Genomic DNA, 14,178 nt, shown 5'->3' with positions numbered 1-14,178 from the left:
TGTGCTTGAATATGTGAATACATGAAATGGAAGGGCTTTAATTTACAAAAGGAATTAAACTGAATGAGATTGAATATAAACTTGGAATAATTGGAAGCGTTTTTTTCCATTCCCCAAAGAAAATCTAAAAAGAAGAAAGTCATAATAGAGCTTTGGAGAAGGCTAATGAAGAGTGTAGGATTCTTAACAATTAGATGAATTAAACTTAGTATAGCTGACATATGATGTGCTCCATTATACTGTGGCAGGTGCTGAAATGTTAATAGCACCTAAATGGCTCAGGTAAGTAGGCACATGAGTTTAAATGCTCAACAATTCCACAAAGTAACTAAGTCTATATCTATACATGATAATCATTTGTTCTTCTTTTTTCTTTTATTGATCTCTGTAATGATTGAATCCTGAGGTCTTGACCAGTTGCTGTCTAATAATATGAATCATGTGAATGATCTGGTTGGATTGACTAGGGTCACTGAGGGTACCCCCAGTAATTTCTAAATAATCAGACTGACAATACACATAAATCGAATCATAAACACTGAGTAACAAATTTCATGAGTAAATATAAGTCTCTAGAAGTATATTTTGTATCATATATATATTCTGCTAATTAAATAAATAGTAAAATATAACAAAATTGTGAAATATATGTGGCCAAGCTTATAAAGTTATACAAATTCATCTATTCATTCATTCTTCACCCTTTTTTTAGCACCTACTATGAATAACCTTCTAGGCAACAGGAATCTGTAGTCAACAATATCTGCAAGATCCTTGATCTCATGGAATTTATGATTTAGAAGGAGAGATCAATGTATATGTACATATTAAATGGACATTTATTCATTCAATCAACAAGCATTTATTATGTAACTACTCTGTGCTGGGCACTGGAGATAGAAGAGAGACTGAAATGAGATCACTGGTCTTGAGGAGCTCAAAATCTGTTGATACAGGTAGATAGACAATATTTTGTTAAGGCTAATCTAAGATGGAATTTCCAATTATACATGGTAAATTAAACCTGTGCATTTATGTCTATTCTCTCATAAAATCTCAGTAAAATGATAGTAAAGGTGTAAAGAATGCTAAACTCATAAGAGCAAAGAGAAGAGGACACAAGAGATAAAACAAATTTTAAAATTGGAAAGTTGAGAGATAACTAGTGGTAACTGATTTACCATACCAAGGAAAGCTGATATATAAAAGCTAAATAGATAGAAATGGAAATCCTAAGAAAGGCAGACCAACCTCAACAGAGAACTTTAAAATTGACGTGAACTGTAGGTAATAGGAAACTGTAATTAAACAGTTTGCCTTCTTAAAGAGTTGTAAGAGTTCTTTGTGCATTCTGTAAACAAGGCCTTTGTCAAATATATGTGCTATGAATATTTTCTTCCAGTGGATAGCTGGTCTTTTCATTTTCTTAACTGTGTCTTTTGAAAAGAAGAGGTTTATACATTTTGATGAAGTCCAATTTACCTATATTATTTTCTTTTTTGGTTCCTGCTGTGTGTTGCCTAAGAAATCTTTGTGTACTCCAAGATTGCACAAATTTTATCCCATTTTCTGATAAAAGATTTTTAGTTTTACCTCATATCCATTAGTATTGGCTGTCCATTATATTAGCCACTAGGTGCCTGTGGTTCTTGAGCACTTGAAAAGTGGCTAGTCCAAAGGAGCCTTGTAAGCCTCAAGTTTTGGGCCTTTACTCATGAGATGTAGTGTAAACACTGTAAGCATAAAATATATAAAAATGAGAACATTTAATATCTCATTAATATTTTTCTGTTGATTATTAAAAGTGATAATATTATTGGCATATTGGGCTAAATGTAACATATTGATGAATTTGATTTACTTTTGTACAGACTTTTTAAAAATGTGGATGCTGAAAATTGCATATGAGGCTCACATTTGTCATGCACAGTCTTTTCTATTGAACAGGACTGATTTAGATTCCCTTTCCTTCACCTACCCCGTCTTTTATCTTGTTCCACATAGCCAGATAATCCTTCAACATACTGATAGAAAGCAGCATGTTTTTAAAAGAGCTTGGCCTGGCCAACATGGTAAAACCCCATTTCTGCTAAAAATACAAAGATTAGCTGGGCGTGGGGGCAGGCACCTGTAATCCCAGGTACTTGGGAGTCTGAGGCAGAAGAATTGTTTGAACCTGGGAGGCGGAGGTTGCAATGAGCCAAGATCATGCCACTGCATTTCAGCCTAGGAGACAGAGTGAGACTCCATCTCAAAAAAAAAAAAAAGAAAAAAGAAAAAAGAGCTTGAGGGCTGGGAGTGATGTTTTATGCCTGTAATCCCAGTCAAGAGGGGAGGATCACTTGAGGTCAGGAATTTGAGACGAGCCTGGCCAACATGGTGAAACCTTGTCTCTACTGAAAATACAAAAATTGGTGGCACACACCTGTAATCCCAGCTACTTGGGAGTCTGATGCAGGAGAATTGCTTGAACCCAGGAGATGGAGATTGCTGTAAGCTGAGATTGCACCACCGCACTCCAGCCTGGGCCACAGAGTAAGACTCCATCTCAAAAAACAAACAAACAATCCCTACACATACACACACACACAGACACACACACACGCACACACACAGACAGGCTTATATGTAATTTGTTTGATAGGGGATAAAAGTATATGCATGTGAATATGACAGTGGGATAAAAGACAGTCAGAATTTTATGTTTCATTATAAGATGTCAATGGATAATATCTAAAGGCTGAAATATTAGAAGGAAGAGCTAAAGAAATATGTAACTGGGTTATCACTGGGAAAGGCCACCTATTGCTGTGATCCATACAAGTCCATTGCTGGGACCCAAGTAGTAGAGCAGAGAAGGGCAGGGAGTCTGGAAGGGCAAAGAGAAGAACATATTTAGTTTAGGAACTTCGAGAGAAAATGGGAAAGCTCATAAAGAAGTGAATCATAAAGAAAACATGTTAAAATAATCATAATTCTTTATTTTTTATAATCATAATTCTTAATCTTAAATGACAAAATGATTGTGATAGTTGAACAAAATGATTCCAGAACACGAAGTTTATAGACTAGAAAATAGCTATTTGATGTGGGTTTAAAAAATATCCTGGAAACTAATGAAATGGACTCTAACTGTAGATTAGATAGGATGATAGTCTGTATGTCAGCAGGACACATTAAACGTTTGAATAATTCCTAGGAAAGGTTTTGGGCCTTTTCGCATGATATTGATAAATTTCTCTACATTATAGAAATCTTTCCCTTTTTAAAGGCAAGAAGAGGGATGGACTAAATAACTCTTTTGCTGTTCTAAATTTTTTCCCTATGCATCCAACCTAAGAACCACATTGTGTTTTGAGTCATTTGTAATATATTGGAAGTTGTATTAGTGTTCTGTTGTTATGTAATAAATAACTGCAAACTTAGTGGCTTCAGACAACATGTATTTATTAAGAGACAGTTTCCACAGGTCAGGAGTCTGGGCATAGCATAGTTGGGTTTTCTGTGAAGGGCCTCACAAGCCTGCAGTGCAGGGTGTCAGATGGGCTGTGTTCTCACCTAGGAGTTGAACTGGGAAAGAATGTGCTTCCAGCTTCATTCAGGTGTTGCCAGAATTTAGTTCCTTGTGGCTATATGGCTGAGGGCCCCAGCATTTTGTTTCCTTTTTACTTGAAGTTTGCTCTCAAATCCTAGGAGCTGACTGAAGTTTCTTGCCATGGGAAGTTCCTCAAAATGCCTGCTTAATTTCATCCAGATAGCAAGGAAACTCACTCACTTTAATCTACTGGGACAGAGTCAAGTATATAACACCAAATAACTACACAGGTGATATCCATTACCTTTGGCATAAACTACTTGTTAAAAACAAGTCAGAGATCCTGCCTGCACTCAAAGGGAGGGGATTACACAAAGGCATGAACACAAAGGTGGGAAATCACTGGGGGCGGGGGGTCACCCTAGGTCTATCTGTCACATGAGTGCATGAAAAATATAGAAAAAGCTGCCAGGCATGGTGGCTTATGCCTGTAATCCCAGCACTTTGAAAGGCCGAGGCGGGTGGATCATTTGAGGTCAGGAGTTCAAGACCAGCCTTGCCAACATAGTGAAACCCATCTCTACTAAAAATACAAAAAAATTAGTTGGGTGTGATGGCGCATGCCTATAGTCCTGGCTACTCCAGAGGCTAAGGCAGGAGAATTGCTGAAACTCAGGAGGTAGAAGTTGCAATGAGCCAAGATCCTGCCACTACACTCCAGCCTGGGCGAAAGAGCAAGACTCCGTATCAAAAAAAAAAAAAAGAAAAATATAGAAAAAGCTAAGATTTGCTAAAGCTGGTGTGCAAACATGGTGTTTAACCTAATCGTTTCTCTACGCTTATACATATATCAAATATTTTTAAATTTTTTAAGTTTAAAAGCAGTTTTTTTGATAAAACAACTTGTAATTCCACTTTGCTAATCTTCGTCATCTATTTGGCTGACAGTGCAAAGGACCTCAATTCAGTGGTTGTACATGATATTCATCTTATTTCCCATGCCTAGAACAGTGCCTGACTCGTAGAAGCTGATCAGTGAATGATGGATGATCAAATAAATTCCCTAAAATGATTCAAAAATTCAAAAATCAGTTATACATCCAAAAATTGTACTTCAGCTTTACTGGAATCAGTACCTGTCAATCAGTTCATGATTGTTACTGTCACTCAGCTACAGAATCACAATGAAAACTAAAATTTACTGAGCTTACTCTGTCCCAGGCATTGGTCAAAGTACTGTATACATTTTAACTATTTAGTTCTCCCAGTGCCCCTAAGAAGGTAGTTCTGTGTTTTAAGAACCGTGAACTCCTCTAAAAATCCTGGTGGTAGCTGGGCACGGTGGCTCACACCAGTAATCCCAGCACATTGAGAGGCCGAGGCAGATGGATCTCAAGGTCAGGAGCTCGAGACCAGCCTGGACAATATGGTGAAACCCCATCTCTACTAAAAATACAAAAATTAGCCAGGCGTGGTGGCACGTGCCTGTAGTCCCAGCTACTTGGGAGTCTGAGGCAGGGGAATCGCTTGAACCCAGGAGGCGGAGGTTGCAGTGAGCCAAGACCGGGCCACTGCACTCCAGCCTGGGCGACAGAGCAAGACACTGTCTCAAAAATAGTAATAATAATAATAATTGCAATGGACAATTTCTGAAAAGGAAAAAAAAAAAAAAAAAAACACAAAAAGCAATCCTGGTGGGAAGGTTTTTTCGCTTTGCTTTTGTCTCACTCTGTCACCCAGGCTGGAGTGCAGTGGCACGATCACTGCTCATTGCAGCAAACTCCTGGGCTGATGCATGATCCTCCCACCTCAGACTCTCAAGATACTGGGATTACAGATGTGAGCCACGGTGCCTGGCCAGTGATAAATTTCATAATCAATAGCACTGAGATTTAAACCTAACATTTATCCTTTTACAACTTCATTATTGTAGACTACTTAATCACTTTTTTTCCTTCGTAAGCCAATGGTTGTCTAACCAAACTCTAACATTAACATTAAAATGTCTTTTTTCTTTGACATCAAGGTGTTCAACAGGTCTTTGCTCTTTGCACAAAAGTAGCCTTTCATATTTAAACCAGAAATGATTCTTTATGCAGCTCTTAAAATGTATTTATAAATAATCATGCATTCAAACATAATAAGTCATTTAGGACTGTAATTAGTCATTGTCAAGTCCTGGCAAACAGCAGGATTCTAATTGGAAAGCAGTGTTTGCCCTACTTGTGCCTCAATGAAACTTCCAGAGAAGGGCAGCATGTGCTTCTTAATCTGTTTTTCTAACAGCTAGTAGCAAATCAATGAAGATGAGGCTGGTGGCTATGATAAATTAATATGCACACTGACAACTTATAACTGCACAATTGCTTAGGGAATTACTATGCGACTATATCCAAGTAATTATATGTTTTAAATGATTTATCTTAATTTGTTAACAATACACCCCTAAAATGGAAATAAAAAGAGAGAAAATGCAAATAGCATGTTATACCAACTTTATGTTGAACTTATTAAGAGGTTGCCCTTTTAATGAAGAACTTAATGAATTAAGAGGTTTGTTATGAATAAGCATTCTTACTACTTGTTAAGTATTTGTCACCACAGACCTGTCATAGTCATTCTAATTATGATTAATACCTTATCTTGAATTCCATCTTCATTCACATTTCAGTAACAAATGTAACTCCTATTATATGATCAAGGTTCATGAAAACAGGATGATTTGCCTCTGACCTTATATTTTATTCATTTTTACATTCATATTTAACAGATTTCTCTGAAATGAAAGTTGACCTTATGAATCTTTTAATTTTTAAAGTGCATTTTATCCTTGACATGCCTTGCAACCCTTTATATTGTTTCAAATATGGTTGTGTATTCAAGATAAATGAAAATCCTAACATTTTGTTTATCCTCATGTGTAACTAGAAGCTGCTACTTTGAGATATTCTTTAAAATTATTTTTTGTGTACTATGGAAAGAACTAGTTTAATTCTCTCAAGCATTGCCAATACTCAATATGGAAGACACAGGTTTATGAAGTTCAAAAAATCATAGCAAGAGTGGAGGGTCAGATTTTCAAAGCAGTTCGTACATAAATTATGGTAAATATGGAGGGTTTTGTTGTTTTTTTAAGTGGTATAACGCACACTCAATATCACAGTATCTTATGTTATACATCCCTTTTGTAGTCTATCTTATCTAAGGAAGAAATAATCTATTTACCTCTTCTACTTACTTTTTCTCTCTTTCCTTCTGCTTTATCTTTATTTCTGTTCCTCCTTTATTCCCCCCTCTGCTAATCTTTGCTTGGTCTTTATTTTTTTGCCTTCTCCTCTGCAATTCTCCTTTGTCCCCATTCTCTTTGGATATACTTTATATTCTGACCATTTCCATGCGCCTCTGTCCTGTTTCTCTCTCATACTTCTCTACCTCATTCATCTCTCCCAAGGGAATTTGTATTCTTCACCTGCATAAAAGGAGGGCTGTAATCATTTGATTTTGCAGTTTTAAGGGTCCTTGATTATTTATATTACCAAGTGTTAAAAGCTCTGAACGGAAATAAAAATAAGATTACTCCTTTTTTTCTGCGCTTTTTATTAGACTGTCTAAGAGAGACTCTCTATGAGAGCTGAAGGTGCTATATTAAATAATAAGCTCACTGACATCACCAAGAAAATTAAGCCAATTGATTTTGGACAATAATAATAATAGTGATAGTAACAATGGATTATAAGAAAACCAGATCATTTATCAAACATGAAGTCTGCTCTCCGAAGGGCTGGATATCAATGAGGGGCAGCTTCTTTAAGGAAAGAAGCTCTCTGGTCCCCAGAGCCACTGGATCCTTCTCAATCTCTGCTGTTGATGAGGAACACTCCACGTGCAACATCATCTAGGCATTTCTGGTAAGCCAGGTAGCAGGAGCAAAGTGTATGCAAATCAGAGAAATGAACCCTCTCCTGAGGTCTTCCAAATCACTCAATTCTTGAAGCAATTAGCAGGTAGTCTATTTCCCCTTAAACTAGATGCATTTACATTTTCTTCATCATTTGAAGCATGTCTTCACACATTTCAGGTTCTCTATTATACGCAGAGATAAGTACTATGCACTTATTGTCAAATCCAGTGGAATAAAGTCAAACACTTGTGGTATGCAGTATTCTAATGTTGTAAAGATTTGATGAGTTTTTCCTTAAAAAAACACCACAAAACAGACTACATTTTAATTACATTTTCTCAGAGGCATCTGGGGGAAGACGTGTCATGTGTTTAAGAGCGTTTAATGTACTTAAAAATTATATCTTCTAGCAGTCTCCAGTACTGATTTAATAGGCCTGATCTTTTGAAATGAATCCTATATCATATTTACGATGATGTCTTATTCGAGAATGAAACTAAATCTAATGAGAGGCAATTCCTTTGATGAGAGTGACAGTTACATCACTTGAACCAACACATGCACAGATGTCTCTCCTACTGACAATAAACTAGGAGCTTTGAAAATAAATTTATGTTTTAATCTCATGTTTTCGGTTGCCATTTATGAAGAGGCCAGGACTAACTTAGGTGTATCCCAAATCATGCAAAACCAAGAGAAAACAGAATATCAAAAGCCAGAGATAAATAAATTTTTCACTAACCATCATTTCAATTTCTCTAAACACCAAATCTTTTCTCTAAATTCAAGTAAGTGAAGAGAAGTAGTAAATATGGAGCCTGTAGTACAAGGCAGACTATCTTACAACTTAACTCCTTTTTTTCCACCTGCAATTCCATGCATGATCTCCGTTTTTAAAATCTTTTTGCTACTTCTATAAATCCTCTGTAGTAAGAGCTAATAAGTACTGAAATGGCTAATGTTCCAAAGGCAAGAAGACATGGCAAAGTCCTAAATAAATTAACATGCATAACTGAGAATAGATTATGTAAAATGCTAATAAATGTGAATATATAACAAGTAAAAAGCTTACATTGGAATAAATCATTTCCAACTTGAGTTACAAGAATGACTCAGGTACATACAAGCATTAATTTTTTTAATTGCTCATTATATGCCAAAACTTTCTTAGTTGGTCTTTTCTTTTTAGAATAAAAAGAAATTTTATTAGAATAAAATTAGAACTTTATTAATTTTCATTCTATCAGAATAAAACAGGATTTAATGCTGTGTAGTCTAGATCTTTGGATGCTTAATAGTTAAAAAAAACTTAAAAGAGACACTTTTTTTGAGGAAAAGGTAATGGGAAACACGACTCACAGCTCCAGCTTTGCTAAGCTGACACAGTATAACACCGTCAGAATTGGTAAAATATGTATTGGTCAATAAATAATGTTAAGACTACTGGCCTAGCAGGTTTTTAAAAAATCTAAATCCTTACCTAATTTCTAATATTATTGTAAATTCTAGATGAATATGTTGAATCATGACAGAAAAAATATGTTCCCCCTAGCTCTTAGGTTCTTTTGTTTGGAAGTGGAGTTTCAAATTGTCTTTTTTTAAAAAAAATTCTATAAAGATTTTAATAAAAATGCAGAAAACATTAAATAAAAGATGGCTTTTATCTTATCCAAATACAAGCCAGACTTTGCTCATTCATCTACATATACTATAGACATGTATATTTTGGCAAGTTTTATTCAGCCTATAAACTTCTTACCAGAGGAAACAAAAAAACTCTTACTTACTAAATAACCTGCATACCTTGATGCGACCCTGCTGAAAGGGAGTATGATTTGCTTACTTCTGATATTGAGGCCGTCATGGTGAAAACTTTTGGTTCTTTGCCATTTTTCTCAAAACCCACAGAACCCCTTAATAAGATTTTGACTTTATAGAATGGCAGGGGCCAGCCTCCTGAGACTAGAACCTACAAGATGGTTACCATTGTGCTGTCTTTTTAAAAGATGCTAAAATGTTGGCCTGCCAAAAAATCAGATTTTTAAAGTATGAAATGCAAATAATGTACTTCTCTAGTTTGAAAATATGTTGAAAATGACCATTGAGTATAGGATTACAGTATAACAAAAATTTATTTGCTGTTTCTCCAAAACTGGTTGAATTCTCTTTGGAGAGGTCGTAAGAAACCTAGAAAAGAATGAACTGATTATCTCATCACCTGATTGTTTGATATTATGTGTAGGTTGTGACAAAACTCATACAGTAAGAAAAAAAGCAAGTAACATACCTTGGCTACTATGAGTAATGTTGCAATGAACATGGGGATGCAGATGTTTCCTCGAGGTAGTGACTTCCTTTCCTTTGGATATACACCCAGAAGTGGGGTTACTGGATTATAAATAAGGTAATTCTATTTTTAGTTTTTTGATAAACTGCTGAACCGGTTTACATTCCTGCCAACAGTGTACAAGGGTTCTTTGTTTCTCCACACCCTCACCAACACTTACCTCTTGACTTTTTGATAATAGACATCCTAATAGATGTGAGGTGATATCTCATTGTGGTTTTTGATTTGCATTTCCCTGATAATTAGTGATGTCAAGTACCTTCTCACATACCTGTTGGCCATTTGTATCTTCTTTGGAAAAATGTCTATTCAAGTCCGTTGACCATTTTTTAATTGGGTTATTTGGCTTTTTTTGCTATTGAATTGTGTGCAATCCTGATATATTTATTTTATTGAGACAGAATTTTGCTCGTTGCCCAGGCTGGAGTGCAATGGCACGATTTTGGCTCACTGCAACCTCCGCCTCCTGGGTTCAAGTGATTCTGCTGCCTCAGCCTCCCAAGTAGCTGGGATTATGGGTGCCCACCACCACGTCCAGCGTCCAGCTAATTTTTGCATTTTTAATAGAGACTAGGTTTCACCATGTTGGTTAGGCTGGGCTCGAAGTCCTGACCTGAAGTGATCTGCCTGCCTCGTCATCCCAACGTGCTGGGATTATAGGCATGAGCCACCACACCTGGCTTCCTGATATATTTTGGACATTAACCCCTTGTCAGATATACAGTTTTCAAATATTTTTCTCCCATTTGGCAGGTTGCCTTTTCATTTTGTTGATTGTTACCTTTGCTGTGTAAAAGCTTTTTAGGTTGATGTCAAATCTACTTTCAATTTTACAAGTTCAAAAATTTTCCCTTAACTAATCTTGACATTTAATGTGAGTGTTTGAAAATCATGGATATTTTAGACATGGATAGTCTATAATCAAGTTATAGCTGCAAAGCAGCTGCTTGACGATGAGCTGGTGCATCAGAACAAGCCTGTGGTTGCAGAACAGATGGGCATTTTTAGAGCACCACAGGTCCAAATTCTGCTGTTGCTAGTAAGTAAAATCCTACGTGTTTCATGTGCAAATGAACACAGGCATTTTTGTTGAGAGGATAGTTAGCTTAATTGACATCACATTGGACTGACACCAGGAATCAGTGTAATATGGGTTTGATAAAAGCAGAACTGCAAGTCAAACTGAATCTTATTTTTGCCTGTATCCAGTTTTACTACCACATAAAAGAACAAAAGGTCCAGGCGCAGTGGCTCACTCCTGTAACCCCAGCACTTTGGGAGGTGGAAGCAGGCAGATCACCTGAGGTCAGGAGTTCAAGACCAGCCTGGCCAACATGGAAACCCCGTCTCTACTAAAAATACAAAAATTAGCCAGGTGCAGTGGTGCAAGCCTGTAATCCCAACCACTCGGGAGGCTGAGGCAGAAGAATCACTTGAGCCCAGGAGGTAGAGGTTGCAGTGAGCCAAGACCATGCCACTGCACTGCAACCTGGGCAACAGAGCAAGACCCCATCTCAAAAAAAAAAAAAAATGTATACAAATATAACCTGAAATTTTGAATAGTCCAATAAAACATCTAAAAAGAGTTCAAATAAATTGCTGTATCAGAGGACAGAAACATCATGAAATATTGCTATATTTTCTCATACATGTTGCTTATTTAATTAATCCTACTATTAATCACTTCTAACTGCCACTGCTATCTAGGCTTGTTGGTGTTTTGTTTAGATAATTGCATTTATTTAACATAAAAGTAAATAGTACAGAACATATAATTTCAAATAAATACCATTTTTCATATTTTATGTTAAAGTAATAACACACTTGAGTATACTTATTCATTATATATTAGATTATTATATTTTGGGTTTCTTTTTTTCAATTTAGTATAGTTGTGTCTCAGATTGGCCCTCTAAAAAGTTGGCCCCTCTAGGATCAGGGTTCTTACCTGCCAGTTCAGATTTCACAAAGTGCGTGGCCCAACACAGAAGGATTCATGGGGAAGCTGGATCTCATTTTAGGACCTCACCTTGGAAATCACACATCATTGCTTCCACCATATCCTATTGATTAGAAGCTACTCACTAAGTCTGGCCCACACTAGGAATGGGAGAAGAATTAGGCTCCAATTTTTGATGGGGGAAATGTCACAGTATAGGTATACTTTAAAACTACTTCAAATAATGAAGAACATAGTCATGCTCATGCACTTTTGCTAGGCAAACTGGTATATACTTTTTGGAGAGCAACTTGGAACTATCAAAATAAAAAGCTATTGTAATGTTAAGAGTTTAGAGTATGGACATACTTGCAAAAATATGCCAAACACATTAACTAAAGCTTCTTCCACACTTCATTCTGAAAATTTTTGAAACTACAGAAACCTATTGTGGTGAAGTAGAGATGGTCATAAGTTATTCTGCACTCTTTTCATTGAGATGTGGGCTCCCTTTTTTTCTTGGATCTGAGCTACTGTGATTTCTTGAGCAATCTAAAATGGCAGAAGACTTTAGATTGCTCTAAAATCTAACTCAGAACTTTTTCACAGTTCTGGACTTAGCTTTCAAGAAGATTGGCTTTTGGGGGGGGCGGTTTCTTGAAGCCCTAAGCTGCCATGTAAGTGCCACGTGCCACTACCCTGGTGAAGAGACTCATGAGAGGCCCTAAGACTATATCAAAGTACCAGGCATGTTTTGGGTTTTCTGAACCAGTTGTCCATCAGCTGTGTGAATATCCAGTCACCAAGTGACTCTAGGTAACGCCACCTAGAGCAGAACCATCATTTAGTGAAAGTCCTCCCAAATTCTTGATCCATAAAATGGTAAAATACAATGAAAGGTTTTTTTTTTTAAGCCACTAAGCTTTGGGGTAGTTTGGTATGAAGCAATATACAACCATCATTTGGATTTGTTAAATTATATCCTCACAATTACATTAGGGTTAAACACTTTTAATGTATTTTTAATTTTTATGGACACATAATAGTTGTATCTACTTATGGGGTATATGTGATATTTTGATGGAAGCATACAATGTGTAATGATAAAATACAGGTAACTGAGATATCCATCACCTCAAACATTTATCATTTCTTTGGGTTAGGAACATTCCAAATCTTCTCTTCTAGTTATTTTGAAATATACAATAAATTATTGTAACTATAGTCACCCTATTGTGTTACTGAACACCAGATCTTGTACCTTTTACCTATTTTTGTGCAGGGTTAAGCATTTTTGATAAGCAAGTACTACATGGTTGACAAAATAGGTACTTTCCATTGCTTCATATGAGAGGCACATAATGTCAGGTTGTCTCATTATTGATAATGTCAAGTTTGATCATTTGATTAAGGTAGTGTGCACAACATTTCTCTGTTGTGAAGATATACATTTTTCTTTAAAATCAGTGAGGACTCTGTAGTCTTTCAGACTATGTGGATATGTTGTTTCAAGATTACCTTTCACCACATTGTTTTTAGAATTCATAGATGATCCTTGCCTGACTCAGTTATTATGTAGTGGTGGTACAGTGGTGGTTTGCTAATTCTGTATTTCTTTCTACATTTGTTAGTTGGCATTTTCTCTAAAGAATTTCTTCATTGCCTATCTCTTATTTTTGCTTATTATAATAAACTAAAAGATTGATTTTTAAATGATTGGCTTTGATGCTCAAAATTTTCCATATTTGGCCAACTGGTTCCTGCGTTCCCTTGAGGTTTGGTGCACTTCCTTCCTCTCAGGCTTAAGATATTCCTCTGTAATTTTCCCATCTCACACCTGGAACTGGCCACTTCCACAAAGAATTTTGGTTCCTTTATGTAAGGAAGGTGTGTAGAAGCCAAGTTCTGGGCTCTAGGTATGCGAATTGCTCCTGGAACTCAATTTATACTGATACTGCAATTCAAATCCAGCTTCACAGAGTCCCTCATATTCCTCTATTCCATAAGTGTATCCCCCTTCCCTATAGCAAGAGACTTGGTTCACAAAATAATCAATTCATTTACTTATTTTCTCTAGCTTGTAAGTAATAATTCTGGAACTTCCTATACACAGAAAGTTCCAGAATTATTCCACTAAGACAACTAACAACTGAGTAAAGTTTGTGTTTTTTTGGTTTTTTTTTTTTTTGTCCTTAAAATATTCTGAGGATTTTCAGTCAGAGTTCCATGCATAAAAGTTACTTGAGGCCGGGCGCGGTGGCTCACGCCTGTAATCCCAGCATTTTGGGAGGCCGAGGTGGGTGGATCACGAGGTCAAGAGATCCAGACCATCCTGATCAACATAGTGAAACCCCGTCTCTACTAAAAATACAAAATATTAGCTGGGCATGGTGGCGTGTGCCTGTAATCCCAGCTACTCAGGAGGCTGAGGCAGGAGAATTGCCTGAACCCAGGAG

The sequence above is a fragment of the Cebus imitator genome, unplaced genomic scaffold (assembly GCF_001604975.1).
Source record: "Cebus imitator isolate Cc_AM_T3 unplaced genomic scaffold, Cebus_imitator-1.0 Scaffold150, whole genome shotgun sequence".
In the NCBI taxonomy this organism is placed as follows: Eukaryota; Metazoa; Chordata; class Mammalia; order Primates; family Cebidae; genus Cebus; species Cebus imitator.
Note: the sequence above shows the minus strand (reverse complement) of the source record.